Source organism: Rutidosis leptorrhynchoides, chromosome 2 (genome assembly GCF_046630445.1).
Source record: "Rutidosis leptorrhynchoides isolate AG116_Rl617_1_P2 chromosome 2, CSIRO_AGI_Rlap_v1, whole genome shotgun sequence".
NCBI classification, from domain to species: domain Eukaryota; kingdom Viridiplantae; phylum Streptophyta; class Magnoliopsida; order Asterales; family Asteraceae; genus Rutidosis; species Rutidosis leptorrhynchoides.
In genome coordinates, this window is record NC_092334.1 from 190,087,412 (window position 1) to 190,105,524 (window position 18,113).

Genomic DNA, 18,113 nt, shown 5'->3' on the forward strand with positions numbered 1-18,113 from the left:
TGGCGTGCCCATTTTATGCATATATATGTATGTAGCATATTCTCACTCACTAAGCATTAGCTTACCCTCTCGTTGTTTACATTTTTATAGATTTGCATGGATGCGGTGGCTCTCGTAAGCGTGGGGACTACTAGACTTGCGTAGTTGCTTAGAAGACGTGCTTTTAGATTTGATTAGGATTGGGTAGCGTATCCCCAATCACCATGCTCGGTCTTCGTTTTTGTGTTAGACTTATATGGTCGAAAACTCGTAATTTTGTACGAAATTCGTAAAACGACCGACGTGGGCCCGGTGTCTTAAAACTCGGTCTTATTGTGGAAAACTCTTAGTTTTAATTATTATAACATATTGTGAAAGTGTTTTGGATTAAAAGTGTCGGGAAGCGGGTTTTTCGCCCGCGTAACTTTGACAAACTGATCATGAACTTTAAGTACATTTGGACGCCGTCCAAAAGACTTGGATGCCGTCCTGGTCTTCACAACTGGACGCCGTCCAGATAATTAGACGCCGTCCAGATGAACTGTGTTACAAATTTTTTTTAAGGCGTATTTTTGGTTGGATAACGGGTTGGGTCATTACACAAGCTTTGTGGGCAAATCGCTTTATCGATTAATTTTGTAGATTAAGTAATTACAAAGGCAATGCAAAAAGAATCAAGTAAAACGGAGCTTAAACGAAGAATTTAGAGCGAAAACGGTGAAAGACAAGTTACGACCAAAGAAATCAAGTTACGATCCAGGAAATAAGCTGACCAGGGAAGGCCATACGGCTTGCTATCTGGCTTGCCATACGGCCTGCCAATGTAAAAAACAGCCTGCCATACTGCCTGGGCAAACGACCATGCAAAATGGCTTGCCAGCCCAAACGGCCTGCCATACGGCCTGCCAGCCGTATGCAGGCCATTTCCAAGTCTATTTAAAGGGCTTTTTGCATTCATTTTTACACACACTCAATTTGTACTTCAATTTAGATTTTCAAGCTTTTTAGTTAGTTTTTAGTAGTAGCTAGCTTAGCTTTTATTTTCCCAAGGATATCCCAGCGTGTCCCTGCGGTCTCGGGCAGACGCTTGTCTTATTAATTAAACATGTATTGTTATCATTTATGTTTAATAATGCGTTCCGATATTACCATGTTAGCTTAATTAATCTGTATGTTGCCATGATAGAAGTTTGGGTTAGTGTAGTTATGTTAAATTAGTACGGTTATCGTTGTTATGATGAGCTTGTGATTCTGATAGATTTGTTGAAATGTCCCGTTCTTATTGATTAAAAACGTTCCATATTAATTGATTTCGTTGCGAGGTTTTGACCTCTATATGAGACGTTTTTCAAAGACTGCATTCATTTTTAAAACAAACCATAACCTTTATTTCATAAATAAAGGTTTAAAAAGCTTTACGTAGATTATCAAATAATGATAATCTAAAATATCCTGTTTACACACGACCATTACATAATGGTTTACAATACAATTATGTTACATCGAAATCAGTTTCTTGAATACAGTTTTTACACAATATCATACAAACATGGACTCCAAATCTTGTCCTTATTTTAGTATGCAACAGCGGAAGCTCTTAATATTCACCTGAGAATAAACATGCTTTAAACGTCAACAAAAATGTTGGTGAGTTATAGGTTTAACCTATATATATCAAATCGTAACAATAGACCACAAGATTTCATATTTCAATACACATCCCATACATAGAGATAAAAATCATTCATATGGTGAACACCTGGTAACCGACATTAACAAGATGCATATATAAGAATATCCCCATCATTCCGGGACACCCTTCGGATATGATATAAATTTCGAAGTACTAAAGCATCCGGTACTTTGGATGGGGTTTGTTAAGCCCAATAGATCTATCTTTAGGATTCGCGTCAATTAGGGTGTCTGTTCCCTAATTCTTAGATTACCAGACTTAATAAAAAGGGGAATATTCGATTTCGATAATTCAACCATAGAATGTAGTTTCACGTACTTGTGTCTATTTTGTAAATCATTTATAAAACCTGCATGTATTCTCATCCCAAAAATATTAGATTTTAAAAGTGGGACTATAACTCACTTTCACAGATTTTTACTTCGTCGGGAAGTAAGACTTGGCCACTGGTTGATTCACGAACCTATAACAAAATATACATATATATCAAAGTATGTTCAAAATATATTTACAACACTTTTTAATATATTTTGATGTTTTAAGTTTATTAAGTCAGCTGTCCTCGTTAGTAACCTACAACTAGTTGTCCACAGTTAGATGTACAGAAATAAATCGATAAATATTATCTTGAATCAATCCACGACCCAGTGTATACGTATCTCAGAATTGATCACAACTCAAACTATATATATTTTGGAATCAACCTCAACCCTGTATAGCTAACTCCAACATTCACATATAGAGTGTCTATGGTTGTTCCGAAATATATATAGATGTGTCGACATGATAGGTCGAAACATTGTATACGTGTCTATGGTATCTCAAGATTACATAATATACAATACAAGTTGATTAAGTTATGGTTGGAATAGATTTGTTACCAATTTTCACGTAGCTAAAATGAGAAAAATTATCCAATCTTGTTTTACCCATAACTTCTTCATTTTAAATCCGTTTTGAGTGAATCAAATTGCTATGGTTTCATATTGAACTCTATTTTATGAATCTAAACAGAAAAAGTATAGGTTTATAGTCGGAAAAATAAGTTACAAGTCGTTTTTGTAAAGGTAGTCATTTCAGTCGAAAGAACGACGTCTAGATGACCATTTTAGAAAACATACTTCCACTTTGAGTTTAACCATAATTTTTGGATATAGTTTCATGTTCATAATAAGAATCATTTTCTCAGAATAACAACTTTTAAATCAATGTTTATCATAGTTTTTAATTAACTAACCCAAAACAGCCCGCGGTGTTACTACGACGGCGTAAATCCGGTTTTACGGTGTTTTTCGTGTTTCCAGGTTTTAAATCATTAAGTTAGCATATCATATAGATATAGAACATGTGTTTAGATGATTTTAAAAGTCAAGTTAGAAGGATTAACTTTTATTTGCGAACAAGTTTAGAATGAACTAAACTATGTTCTCGTGATTACAAGTTTAAACCTTCGAATAAGATAGCTTTATATGTATGAATCGAATGATGTTATGAACATCATTACTACCTTAAGTTCCTTGGATAAACCTACTGGAAAAGTGAAAAATGGATCTAGCTTCAACGGATCCTTGGATGGCTCGAAGTTCTTGAAGCAGAATCATGACACGAAAACAAGTTCAAGTAAGATCCTCACTTGAAATAAGATTGTTATAGTTATAGAAATTGAACCAAAGTTTGAATATGATTATTACCTTGAATTAGAATGATAACCTACTGTAAGAAACAAATATTTCTTGAGGTTGGATGATCACCTTACAAGATTGGAAGTGAGCTAGCAAACTTGAAAGTATTCTTGATTTTATGAAACTAGAACTTTTGGAATTTATGAAGAACACTTAGAACTTGAAGATAGAACTTGAGAGAGATCAATTAGATGAAGAAAATTGAAGAATGAAAGTGTTTGTAGGTGTTTTTGGTCGTTGGTGTATGGATTAGATATAAAGGATATGTAATTTTGTTTTCATGTAAATAAGTCATGAATGATTACTCATATTTTTATAATTTTATGAGATATTTCATGCTAGTTGCCAAATTATGGTTCCCACATGTGTTAGGTGACTCAAATGGGCTACTAAGAGCTGATCATTGGAGTGTATATACCAATAGTACATACATCTAAAAGCTGTGTATTGTACGAGTACGAATACGGGTGCATACGAGTAGAATTGTTGATGAAACTGAACGAGGATGTAATTGTAAGCATTTTTGTTAAGTAGAAGTATTTTGATAAGTGTATTGAAGTCTTTCAAAAGTGTATAAATACATATTAAAACACTACATGTATATACATTTTAACTGAGTCGTTAAGTCATCGTTAGTCGTTACATGTAAGTGTTGTTTTGAAACCTTTAGGTTAACGATCTTGTTAAATGTTGTTAACCCAATGTTTATAATATCAAATGAGATTTTAAATTATTATATTATCATGATATTATCATGTATGAATATCTCTTAATATGATATATATACATTAAATGTCTTTACAACGATAATCGTTACATATATGTCTCGTTTAAAAATCATTAAGTTAGTAGTCTTGTTTTTACATATGTAGTTCATTGTTAATATACTTAATGATATGTTTACTTATCATAGTATCATGTTAACTATATATATATCCATATATATGTCATCATATAGTTTTTACAAGTTTTAACGTTCGTGAATCACCGGTCAACTTGGGTGGTCAATTGTCTATATGAAACATATTTCAATTAATCAAGTCTTAACAAGTTTGATTGCTTAACATGTTGGAAACATTTAATCATGTAAATATCAATCTCAATTAATATATATAAACATGGAAAAGTTCGGGTCACTACATTTGTATGCTAGAATCTTAAGGATTGACCAACCTTTGTTGTGTTCGGGATTTGTCCACCTATATGAACTTAACTACTTCATAGGATTAAGACCCCTGGTTATACTGTATCTGAAGATTCTATGAACTCGGTATGGCCGGAGTTCCCGAGAGGCATCTAATGCACTTTTAGGACACGGAACTTAGGAATTGAGACATGAATGACCTAGCATGCTTATTGACTATTCCAAAGAGACCTCTTTGGATCTGTTAAGTTCTAGTTAGTGTCTTGACTGTCTGACCCACACCTATTGCATGTTCTTGTTTGATTGTTGCTCTAGGATTAAGTCATATCAACTGTTTAGGTGTCTATTAGGTTTCTATATGCTTTACTTTCTGTATATAAACTGTAATGCTGTATAATGTATAGATTGGTATGATCTCATTAGTATGATGAAATGGTTGTTAGTTTTCATTCAAAGTTTTGTCAACTTAACCCGACGGACTCCTTCCGTTTGTGATCAGTGTTCAATCCACATGGCACGTTGTTATTCAGTTATCCAAACTGATAACGAGGGTTAGGATTAGAACTCAAATCATTAATAAACCTAGTACTTTACTAAGGATAACCTTTGAGGTATAGTTACCTTTCAATTATACAACCAAGTGACATACTTTTCACTACTCAGCGAGAACTCTAAGAGTCTAGAGATAAGTAGGTCTGTGTGATTGGCTCATCCAACCAGATCTACACCATTTTAATCTTAGCTTTAATAAAAACATAATTACCTTTCCCTAGCCCAAACTGATATCTTGGTCAACGTTTTCTTGATCCGCATACTCCAGATATACTTCCACTTTCTTTACTTTTCCGCAATTAGGAATATTAGCTTAAAAGCAACTACTATCCTTTATCTAGGTAATTTAACCAAAGACAATTATCCACTTGATCTTCAATTCGTTAAACTATTCAAAAGTATGACCATAGGTTAACTTACACCTTCTACCTTAGAAAGTTAAAAGTAAATTTAGGCCCCACAAAATATAAATAATAAACCACTGTTATCTACTCTGATTAGCTGATTATGATGCCTTACGGCTTAACGATACCGCATAAATAAAACCGTTCGTTTCGGTCATATCATAGTAGTAACGAGTTTTTGGCGCCGCTGCAGAGGATCGAATATTTTGATTGAGAAAGATTTTAAACAGGCAAAAGTATTGTTTGGTGGTGTCTAAGAAAGACAATTATACATGGACTTGGTTGTTGGATTTTCCGAACAGTCTCCTATTATATTGGAACCAAAAGGATCCTGCCTCTCCGTAGTCGATCTGGCCATTTAGATACGAAGTAATCTGTAAGAGTATCAATTGGAATATCCGATAAGGTTAGCGACCGAATTTCAAGAGTAATTGTTTGTATTAAATTATCGATCCTTTTAGTTAATTAATATTTTCTAAAAGTTACTTTCAAGTCTTTTTAACAGAAAATCTAAAAATGGAACAACCAAACACCATTGCTTCTATGCAAAAGTCATACTTAGAAGAAAGAGGAGGACCAATCACCTTAGGAACTGAAAGAATTTCTGAAATCACTAGAGGTGGAAAGGAAACAACTATTAATATACCCATACAAGATTTTTTCGATACGGAACCTGTGCCAATTGACCCAGTTGTCAATCCACCGGAACCTATCTCTCCTAAAGCTCCGAAGATTATTTCGCGAGCTCGCACACATTTCCCAGGTAGGCTTAGGAAGGAAAAACCAGAAGTGCAATTCACTAAGTATTGGGATATTATTAAGAATCTTCATTTGAATGTACGACTAGTAGATGCTCTAATAGAAATGCCAAACTGCGCTAATTTTTTCAAAGAATTGCTTTCAAACAAAGAGAGATTAAAAGAGATAGTTAGCTTACTCTTAAGTGAGGAATGTTCATTAGTATTGCAACATGTTATTCTCCCTAAGTTAGGAGATACAAGAAGATTCACGGTACCTTGCTACCTGCAAGATGTCCAAATCAACAATGCGTTAACAGACTTAGGAGCCAGTGTAAATCTAATGCCCTATTCATTATTCAAAAAGTAGGATTAAGTGACTTAAGACCTACCAGAATGACTATCCAACTCTCGGACAGATCAGTTAAGATTCCTCAAGGAATAGCTGAAGATGTCCTAGTCAGAGTGGATAAGTTTTCATTCCCCATTGATTTCGTCATTATGGATATTGAGGAAGACACGAAGGTCCCACTCATACTTGGCATACCTTTCTTGAATACTGCCAAGGCCATAATTGATGTACACGAGAAATCATTGAAATTAAGAGTTGGAAGTGAAGAAGTCACATTTAATGTTGACCGACTCATGAGCGATCCTCGCGAAGAAGATCTCAATCTCGCTGATTCTTTTCAAGAACTCGTCTACAAATATCTGGAGGATACTATGGCTATATGCAGTCAAGATCAAATTGTAAGACCCGAATAATTATTGTACAGCAGTGTAAATAGGATACATAAAGTGTGAAAGCGTTGTGTAATTAAACAGAGGTTAGAATCTGCCCAGACCTTTGTGCACGCCGCGCAGGGTAAGTGTGCATGCCACGTACCGCTTCTGTGCACATATTCCAATTTTATTTTAATTTAAACGAGGGGCATTTTGTCTTTTCACTTGAGGCTGGATTTAAATCCACTAAAAGGCTGGTTGGAGTCTTTAATTCACATCCACCAACCTCATCATCTCTCCCATTCAATTCTAGAGTGAGAAACCCACTGAGAGAGAGAAAGCTCAAATCAAGAAGGAAGAAGTTGATTTCGGGCCAAAACGCGAGTATTAAAGTTGTTCATCTAATCACTAGCTACGTTGTGATTGTGGTGGTAAGCTCTAATCTTGATTTCCTTATTTAATTTGGTTAAGGGTTAGGGTTTTGGGTTAGTGATGAATATAAAACCCATTATTGGTGATTTGAGGGTTCTTGGGTAAGATTGAGTCATGAGGACTCAATAATAACTAACCTAGGTTTCAAAGTGTTAATTGGTATTTATGAGTTTTAATTGGTTAGTTAATTACTAGCACACCTAGATATTAAGTAAATGGGTGCTACTTGGGTATGTTGATGACCCAAAATGGGTGTGTTAACCTTGAGATGGGTCAAAGGAGTCTTTGGTGACCTAAGTGGTCTAATGAGTGTGAAATTTTGATAACCTTGTGTTAAAAGTGCATTAAGACCATAATCGAATTAATGTTAGGGGTTTGGCGAAATCCCAACCTAGTGTTAGAGTTAATGGTTCAAATGGGTCACATTTGCACTATGGGTCAAAATGATACTTGAGTGGTGAGTGAGTTGGTTCACTAACTTGAATGTATGATTAATATTGTGCATAATGTAATATATGCGTTAGGATAAAGCTTGCGAGCTCGATTTATCATTCACCAAAAGGCGATAAGGTGAGTGGAATAATTATACATGTGTTTATGTAATGTATTTACTTGTGCGAAATGCGATGTGGGTTTTAAGTTCGGGTATGCGATACCACATCATGTTGGCATGGGATGAGGGTTTAAAGTTCGGGCGTTCGATACATCATCATCATGTGTAGCATATGATATGGGTTAAAGTTTGGGCGTTCGATACCATATCATATATGTGCGTGGGCGTGAAGTGTGGGTTTAAAGTTCGGGCATTCGATACCACATTTCACGTAACGGGTGGGTTTAAAGTTCGGGCATCGATACCACCTAAGGGACTAGTGATGCATACTAGTGGCGTCTACGTGGCTAACGGTTCATTCGCAAGAATCGTTCCCTTCGTGTTTTGTTTAACCATGGTTGTGTAGTTGTAGTGTAGCATATTATATTGTTCGTGTTATATGCTATTGTTGTGCTAGCTTGTGTTATCGGAGATTTAGCATTATACTTGCGATGGTATGCTAATTAGTTTGCTAGCGTATATGCGGTAATTGTGTAAGTGATTTCAAGTAAGTAGGTTATATATGTATGTGTATAATTATTGCATTCACTAAGCGTTTTGCTTACCCTCTCGTTGTTTACCTTTTTATAGGCTCCGGCGTGGACAAGGGAAAGGGTATTCGTTTGAACCCCCAAACACCATGCTCAAAGTGTCGTTTGGAATTTAAACTAATGTGGTCGAAACTTATATTTTGTACGAAACTCGTAGTTCGGCATATGTGGGCCCGGTTTCGTAAAACTTGTTTTATTATTGAAACATGTTAGTTTTAACTATTATAATGTGATGTGAAAAGTGTTTCGTCTAAAAGTGTCGGGAAGTGGGAGATTTTTTACGCAAAATTGGAAAATTTGGACAGCGGGCTGTCAGGCCTTGTGCGCGCCGTGCACGAAAGGGTCTGCGCGCCGCGCACCCCACTGTTGTAAAATTTTTTTTTTTTTTGGTTGCGGTTGGATAACGGGTTGGGTCGTTACACAAATTTCTAAGGATATGTTCTTTACACCTCCTGAAGAAAATCTCGACATCCATTCAGCCAAAGATCCTGGTCAATATAAATCTCCCCTCTCCGAAAGTAACTTTCTTGGCAAGACTATTCAAATATCACCGCTAGGTCAAGGCATTCCCCTACCTCTGTTAAGGAGAAGACCGAATAAAGAAACAGATTTCATTCCGGTATTTCAGGAACCGCAGTTAAATGAGGACTGTGATGACACTCCCGAACCCACCTTCGAAACTAAAGAAGAAGTTTCTGAAGACGAAACATTAAGAAGGACAATTTCCAGAACCAAAGAATAGATAGCATCAGTGACCGCTATTAAGGAAGAAGAATCAGAATTCCAGGAGAGATATGACTCGTTAGACAGAAAGGAGATAGCAAAAATGAAGCCATCTATCGAGGAACCTCCGAAATTGAAATTGAAGAAGTTACCCAAACATCTGGAGTATGCATTCTTAGAAGGAGAATCGCAACTCCCTGTAATCATTTCTAAAGACCTCACTCAGCATGAGAAGGCTAAACTAATTCAGGTTCTGAAATCATATAAGAAAGCAATTGCTTGGAAGATTTCCAACATAAAAGGGATCAGTCCCAACTATTGCACCCACTAGATCTTCATGGAAGATGATTTCAAATAATCAGTTCAGAGGCAAAGAAGGATCAATCCAATGATTCAAGAAGTCGTCAAGAAAGAAGTAATCAAACTTCTGGACGCCGGTCTGATCTATCTCATTTTCGATTCACCATGGGTCAGTCCTGTTCAAGTGGTACCCAATAAGGGAGGAATGACCGTACTCAAAAATGAGAATAATGAACTTATTCCAACTCGGGAGGTCACCGGTTGGAGGGTTTGCATAGATTATCGTAAACTAAACGATGCAACCCGGAAAGATCATTTTCCATTACTATTCATTGATCAAATGTTGGAACGTCTATCAGGAAATTTGTTCTATTCTTTCCTTGACGGTTTTTTCAGCTAATTTCAACATTCCCTCGATCCAAAATACCAAGAAAAGACAACCTTCACCTGTCCTTATGGAATATTTTCCTATCGACGCATGCCCTTTGGGTTATGCAATGCACCAGCTACATTTCTGTGATGTATGGTAGCAATATTCCACGACATGATTGAACGTTGTATGGAAGTCTTCATGGATGACTTCTTAGTCTTTGGTAGTATCTTTGAGTCGTGCCTTTCTAACCTTGACAAGATGCTTACCCGGTGTGAAGATTCGAATTTAGTTCTAAATTGGGAGAAATGTCACTTCATGGTAAAAGAAGGAATAGTTTTAGGACATAAGATATCAAAGTCAGGAATAGAAGTCGACAAGGCTAAGATTGTGACCATAGCTAAGCTTCCAGAACCTAACACAGTACAAGTTGGGATGAGTTTCCTTGGACATACCAATTTTTACCGACATTTTATCAAAGTTTTTTCAAAGGTCACGCGACCTATTACTCATTTCCTCGGAAAGGAAGTTCCATTTGTCTCCAATGAGAAATGTGTTCAAGCGTTCAACTATCTGAAGGAACAGCTCACACATGCACCAATCATGATAGCTTCTGCTTAGAGTTTACCATTCGAAATCATGCGTGATGTGAGTGACTTCATAGTTGGAGCTGTACTAGGACAACGGAAAGATAAGCACTTTCATTCAATCTATTATGCCAACAAAACCTTAACCGGAGCTCAAGAGAATTACACCACTATGGAAAAGGAGCTGCTAGCAGTTCCTATCTCATCATGTCCAAAACTACAGTTTACACAGATCATTCAGCCCTAAAATATTATTCACTAAGCAAGATGATAAACCAAGACTCCTACGATGGATCTTACTCCTTCAAGAATTTGATATTGAGGTTAAAGATAAGAAATGAGCAGAGAACGTCGCAGCATATCATCTTAGTCGTTTGGAGAATCCAGCGATGGAACAACTTGCTGAACAAGATATTAGAGACAAATTTCTGGAAGAACAACTTATAAGTTAGGATAAGCTAACATAAGATCACAATTCACTGACACTCCTTGGTACGTTGACATAGCCAAATACTTAGTTGCTGGAGTGGTACAAAAAGGAATGAGCACATCCCGAAGAAGGAAGTTCTTTAGGGATGCTAAGTACTACTATTGGGAAGATCCGTACCTGTTCAGAATTTGCCCTGATCAGATAATCAGGAGGTGCGTAGATGAGAAATAAGTAACATGGATTCTTCACCAATGTCACCATAGACTAACTGGAGGTCATCATGGAGCAAACTTAACGTCAAGAAAAGTCTACGAACCAGGATTTTATTGGCCTTCTATATTCCGAGATGCACAAGAGCTTGTAAAGCGTTGCGACGCGTGCCAGAGACAAGGTATTATCTCTATGAAGAATGAGATGCCTCAGACTAATATCCAAGCTTGCGAGATCTTTGATATATGGGGATTAGACTTTATGGGGCCATTCGCCAAGTATAATGGGAAAGAATATGTCCTCGTAGCAGTAGATTAAGTCTCCAGATGGGTCGAAGACCAAGCATTTCCAACCAATGATGTCAAGGTCACTAACAAAGCACTCAAGAGAATTCTAGAATGCACCATCAGCCATCATGGGAATAAATGAGCCGAGAAACTAGACGATGCTCTGTGGACATTCCGGACTGCTTACAAGAATCCTCTAGGAACTACACCCTACTGCATGATCTATGGGAAAACCTATCATCTTCCGTTAGAACTAGAGTATAAAGCTCTCTGGGCATTGAAAACCTGTAACCTTGATCCTTAAGTAACCTCTAGGCATTGTAAGATGAAAATGAATGAACTCGCTGAATTAAGAGACCAAGCGTATGAGACGTCATATATCTACAAGGAACGAATGAAGCTGACACACGATACAAAGCTGATACCAACAAAGTTTGCCCCTGAAGATAAAGTCCTACTCTTTAGTTCTCAATTCAAGAAATTTGCTGGTAAATTCAAAAAACGATGGAGTGGACCATATAAAGTAATACATGCTTTTTGATATGACCAAAACGGACGGTTTTTATTTGCGCGGTGTCGTTAGGCAGCGGCTCGCCAGGATCAGCCACTCGTGGGAGAGGGTACAGTTTTAAATTTATATTTAGCGGGGCCTAAATCTTACTACTCCTTATGAGTAAGGGAAGTATGACCTTGAGTCGTATTTTTGAGATATCAGTAACATCGAACCTATATTTTAGCCTAATATAGTTAGGGAGTAGTGAATATTTATTTTGGGATTTTCTAATTTATAAGATAGATAAAGTAAATGCGATAAAATTTGCAATTCAGATAAGGTTAAAGTAAGCGCATACTATGATTTCATCAGTTATTCTGCCGAGATTATGGAATGCTGGCTCATGAATAGGCAGAGGCCTTGTACTCATTACACTGGTCCTAAACGCCCCTGTCATAAGACATGTCACTGGGTACTGCGTTAGGCTTGAAGATTCTAAATAGACAGCAACATCCCTTACCCCCGACGCCCGTGCAGTCTGACTACAGGCATACACGTTCAGACAGCTCATCCAATTGAGCGACTCGGTTGGGTGATGTATTAACATTCTAAAATGGTCTAAACTTTCTTAAGCATAATAGAATACATGGTTTACCATATCCGAGAGATGTGATGTGCTTCAATGCTTTCATTAATGATTGGTAAAAGATAGTTAGGCCCTTAAAAAGAGTTCAACCATAAAGAACACCATGGCCAAGTCAAGATGACTTCCATGAACACGTTCGGTTATCCTAATGGTCTAATCCTTTATGTGTCTAAACAAACAGTTCCTTAATTAACTAAGAATCCCTTAAGCGGGGTGCAATGCTTGAGACTGCGTTATGGTGCAGTGTACTGGTCAACACTAACCGTGTTCCATGGCCTTACTTAGCAGAGGTACAGCTTACAACAACCGCTGTGCTTCAGCGTGCACGTACGAAGTTTATATGCTTGGTGACTACACTAGCATGGTCTGAGACCGACAATGTACTAAGGGTCTAGTCAGATGTTTCACTACGAAAGAGTCCTCAGTCGGAATCCAAAGCTTGATAGACTTACTACAACCGGTGTGCCTCAGTCGATCTTACGTTGTATCCGATAGACTTCTCTTATCAAGGGGTGACACAAATAGTGTACTCTGGATCGGGGTTCGCGACTTCCCAATAACAGAGCCTATAACTATGTTCTATTAGTTGGAAAAGCGATTGAGTTTAAAGCATAATTGAAAATCATTTCGACAGCATACACAAACCATAATATTATTTCGGCATTATAACTGCTTACATCATAGCATACACTAAAGATAACTACTCGCTAATCATGACAACAATATAATAAAACATTATATAAGATAAAGGATAGAGGTATTAGTAGATTAAACGAGTTCTGAATATAAAAGGGAAAACTTCAAGACTCCAGACCGCTCCTAATACAATCTTCAGCGTTCTTCTCCGGGTACTAGGTTTCCCGCACGGAGTTGAAGGCCTTGAGAGTATGACTAATATTGTACAAGAAAGAGAAAGAAGTGAATTGAAGTGTGTATTGGAATGAATGACAAAGACCCATTAAATAGACTAGAAAATTGCCAAAATACGCCTGGCAGGCCGCATGGCAGGCCGTATGGTGGGGCGTATTTTGGCAGGCCGTATGGCTGGCACACCGTATGGTGAGGGCACTTGGTGGGGCGTATCTGGCAGGCCGTATCCATAGAGGTAGGCCATATGGCAAGCCGTATGGTGTGCTGGTAAGCCTTGATTCCCTGGATCGTAACTAGATTTCTTGTCTTTCACCGTTTTCGCTCTAGAATCTTCGTTTTAGCTCCGATTCTCTTGATTCTTTTTGCACCGCCTTCGTAATTACTTGTTCTTCAATTCTAACCAACAAATTGACTATTTTGTCGATAAAGTTTGAATCTTTCTTGTTTTTAATTCTTAATACCGGGGTGAAAACGTGACTTTTTAGCCGATATCAAATATCCCACACTTAGACTTTGCTTGTCCTCAAGCAAACTCTCATTTTTTTAAGAATCTTTTCGGTGTTTCTTTTCTAATAGCCTAAGTGGTTTGATTTTATTATAAGATCAAAAAGATAAGGTGAGTCATCTATGTTAGGATTTGAAATTATCTCTGCAAGCATGCGAGGAGGTTACATGACATAGGCTAAATCACTCAAGTGTTTAGGGTTCCCTATGGATCTAAGAAATGAAGTACGCTCATAGCCATTCATGCTGCACCCATCGTCATAGGCTTGATAAAGACTCAAATCCTTGCTGCTAATGTTAGAACGGTAGTAATCTCAGCTTTATAGGTCATTTGTCAATAATGGAGAAGGAATTTTGGAGTGGCAGTGAAGTTGTTTTTCGAAGGGTGAGATTACGGGTAATGTAGTCTTTATACAGACTTTTATTCGGATAGATAGGAGTGCTGAAGTATTTTGAGAAGCACTTTTGAACTTTTTCTTCATTTGATAATCATTTTCCGTCGAGTTCTCTGAAATGTCCCATTCATATTGATTATAAACGTTCCATACTAATTGATTTCGTTGCGAGGTTTTGACCTCTATATGAGACGTTTTTCAAAGACTGCATTCATTTTTAAAAAAACCATAACCTTTATTTTATCAATAAAGGTTTCAAAAACATTACGTAGATTATCAAATAATGATAATCTAAAATATACTGTTTACACACGACCATTACATAATGGTTTACAATAGAAATATATTACATCGACATATGTTTCTTGAATGCAGTTTTTACACAATATCATACAAACATGGACTCCAAATCTTGTCCTTATTTTAGTATGCAACAGCGGAAGCTCTTAGTATTCACCTGAGAATAAACATGCTTTAAACGTCAACAAAAATGTTGGTGAGTTATAGGTTTAACCTATATATATCAAATCGTAACAATAGACCACAAGATTTCATATTTCAATACACATCCCATACATAGAGATAAAAATCATTCATATGGTGAACACCTGGTAACCGACATTAACAAGATGCATATATAAGAATATCCCCATCATTCCGGGACACCCTTCGGATATGATATAAATTTCGAAGTACTAAAGCATCTGGTACTTTGGATGGGGTTTGTTAGGCCCAATAGATCTATCTTTAGGATTTGCGTCAATTAGGGTGTCTGTTCCCTAATTCTTAGATTACCAGACTTAATAAAAAGGGGCATATTCGATTTCGATAATTCAACCATAGAATGTAGTTTCACGTACTTGTGTCTATTTTGTAAATCAGTTATAAAACCTGCATGTATTCTCATCCGAAAAATATTAGATTTTAAAAGTGGGACTATAACTCACTTTCACAGATATTTCCTTCCTCGAAAATAAGACTTGGCCACGGATCGATTCACGAACCTATACAAATATGTACATATATATCAAAGTATGATCAAAATATAATTACAACCATTTTTATTATGTTTTAAAGATTTGAGTGTATTAAGTCAGCTGTCCTCGTTAGTAACCTACAACTAGTTGTCCACAGTTAGATGTACATAAATAAATCGATATATATATTATCTTGAATCAATCCACGACCCAGTGTATACACGTCTCAGGCTAAATCACAACTCAAAGTATATATATTTTTAGAATCAACCTCAACCCTGTATAGCTAACTCCAACATTACTGCATATAGAGTGTCTATGGTTGTTCCAAATAATATATATACATGGGTCGATATGATATGTCAAAACATTTGCATACGTGTCTATGGTATTCCAAGATTACATAATAAATTAGAATACATGTATAATACAATATAAGTTAGCTAGGATATGATTTGTATAGATTTGTTAAACATTTCCCGTAGCTAAAAAGATCAAAAATATTCAATCGTGTTTTACCCATAACTTCTTCATTTTAAATCCGTTTTGAGTGAATCAAATTGATATGGTTTCATATTGAACTCTAATTTAAGAATCCAAACAGAAAAAGTATAGGTTTATAGTCGGAAATTTAAGTTACATGTCAATTACTAAAGAGGTAGTCATTTCCGTCGAAAGAACGACATCTTGATGACCAACTTTTAAATCAAAGTTTATCATAGTTTTTAATTATCCAAACCAAAATAGCACCCGGTTTCACTACGACGGCGTATATCCGATTTTATGGTGTTCATCGTGTTTTCAGGTTTTAAATCATTAAGTTAGCATATCATATAGATATAGAACATGTGTTTAGTTGATTTTAAAAGTCAAGTTAGAAGGATTAACTTTTGTTTGCGAACAAGTTTAGAATTAACTAAACTATGTTCTAGTGATTACAAGTTTAAACCTTCGAATAAGATAGCTTTATATGTATGAATCGAATGATGTTATGAACATCATTACTACCTCAAGTTTTCTGGATAAAACTACTGAAAATGTGAAAATTGGATCTAGCTTCAAAGGATCCTTGGATGGCTTGAAAGTTCTTGAAGCAGAATCATGACACGAAAACAGTTTAAGTAAGATTTTCACTCGAAATAAGATTGTTATAGTTGTAGAAATTGAATCAAAGTTTGAATATGAATATTACCTTGAATTAGAAAGATAACCTACTGTAAATAATAAAGGTTCCTTGATCTTAGATGATTACTTGGAATGGATTAGAAAGCTTGGAAGTAGACTTGCAAACTTGGAAGTATTCTTGATTTTTATGAAACTATACTTATGGAATTTATGAAGAACACATAGAACTTGAAGATGGAACTTGAGAGAGATCACTTAGATGAAGAAAATTGAAGAATGAAAGTGTTTGTAGGTGTTTTTGGCCGTTGGTATATGGATTAGATATAAAGGATATGTAATTTTGTTTTCATGTAAATAAGTCATGAATAATTACTAATATTTTTGTAATTTTATGAGATATTTCATGCTAGTTGCCAAATGATGGGTCCTATATGTGTTAGGTGACTCACATGGGCTGCTAAGAGCTGATCATTAGAGTGTATATACCAATAGTACATACATCTAAAAGCTGTGTATTGTACGAGTACGAATACGGGTGCATACGAGTAGAATTGTTGATGAAACTGAACGAGGATGTAATTGTAAGCATTTATGTTAAGTAGAAGTACTTTGATATGTGTCTTGAAGTCTTTCAAAAGTGTAAGAATACATATCAAAACACAATATGTATATACATTCTAATGGAGTCGTTAAGTCTTCGTTAGTCGTTACATGTAAGTGTTGTTTTGAAACCTTTAAATTAACGATCTCAATTAATGTTATTAACCCAATGTTTATTATATCAAATTAGATGTTAAATTATTATATTATCATGATATTATGATGTATGAATATCTCTTAATATGATATATACATTAAAATATCGTTACAACGATAATCGTTACATATAAGTCTCGTTTCGTAATTCTTGAGTTAGTAGTCTTATTTTTACATATGTAGTTCATTGTTAACACATTTAATGATATATTTAAATATCATTTTATCATGTTAAATATAGTGTATCAATATCTTAATATGATACATATATATTTAGTAGACGTTATCATAACGATAATCGTTATATATATCATTTCGAGTTTATTAACTTAGTAATCTCATTTCTTACGTATATCATACATTGTTAATATACTTAGTGAGATACTTACTCATCATAATCTCATGTCAACCATATATATATGTCTATATATACCACAACATGTAGTTTTTACAATTTTGTAACGTTCGTGAATCGCCGGTCAACTTGGGTGATCAATTGTCTATATGAAACTTATTTCATTAAATCAAGTCTTAACAAGTTTGATTGCTTAACACGTTGGAACCATTTAGTCATGTAAATATCAATCTCAATTAATATATATAAACATGGAAAAGTTCGGGTCACTACATTCTCTTCGGCATTTCTCTCATTCACTTCTGCTCCTTTTTTCAGAACTTAATTTTTTTTTTTTTTTGGAGACTTCATCTCAAGAAACTTTTTGCCGGTAAACTTTTTCAAAACCTTTGCCATGATACTTGAGAGGTTTATAACATCGGGTTTTCGGAAGGAATCTCATTTTCTGGGGTTTTTCGAGTAAATAGTAAAGGTGATATGGATGTGGTGGTGGAGTAGAAGTAGTGGAGGTGTGGAAGGATTATGTTTGACAAATGGGTAGCTATTTTGATTATAACCGAACCACGTTTTGCTGCTTGGAGATGTAGATCTAAAGC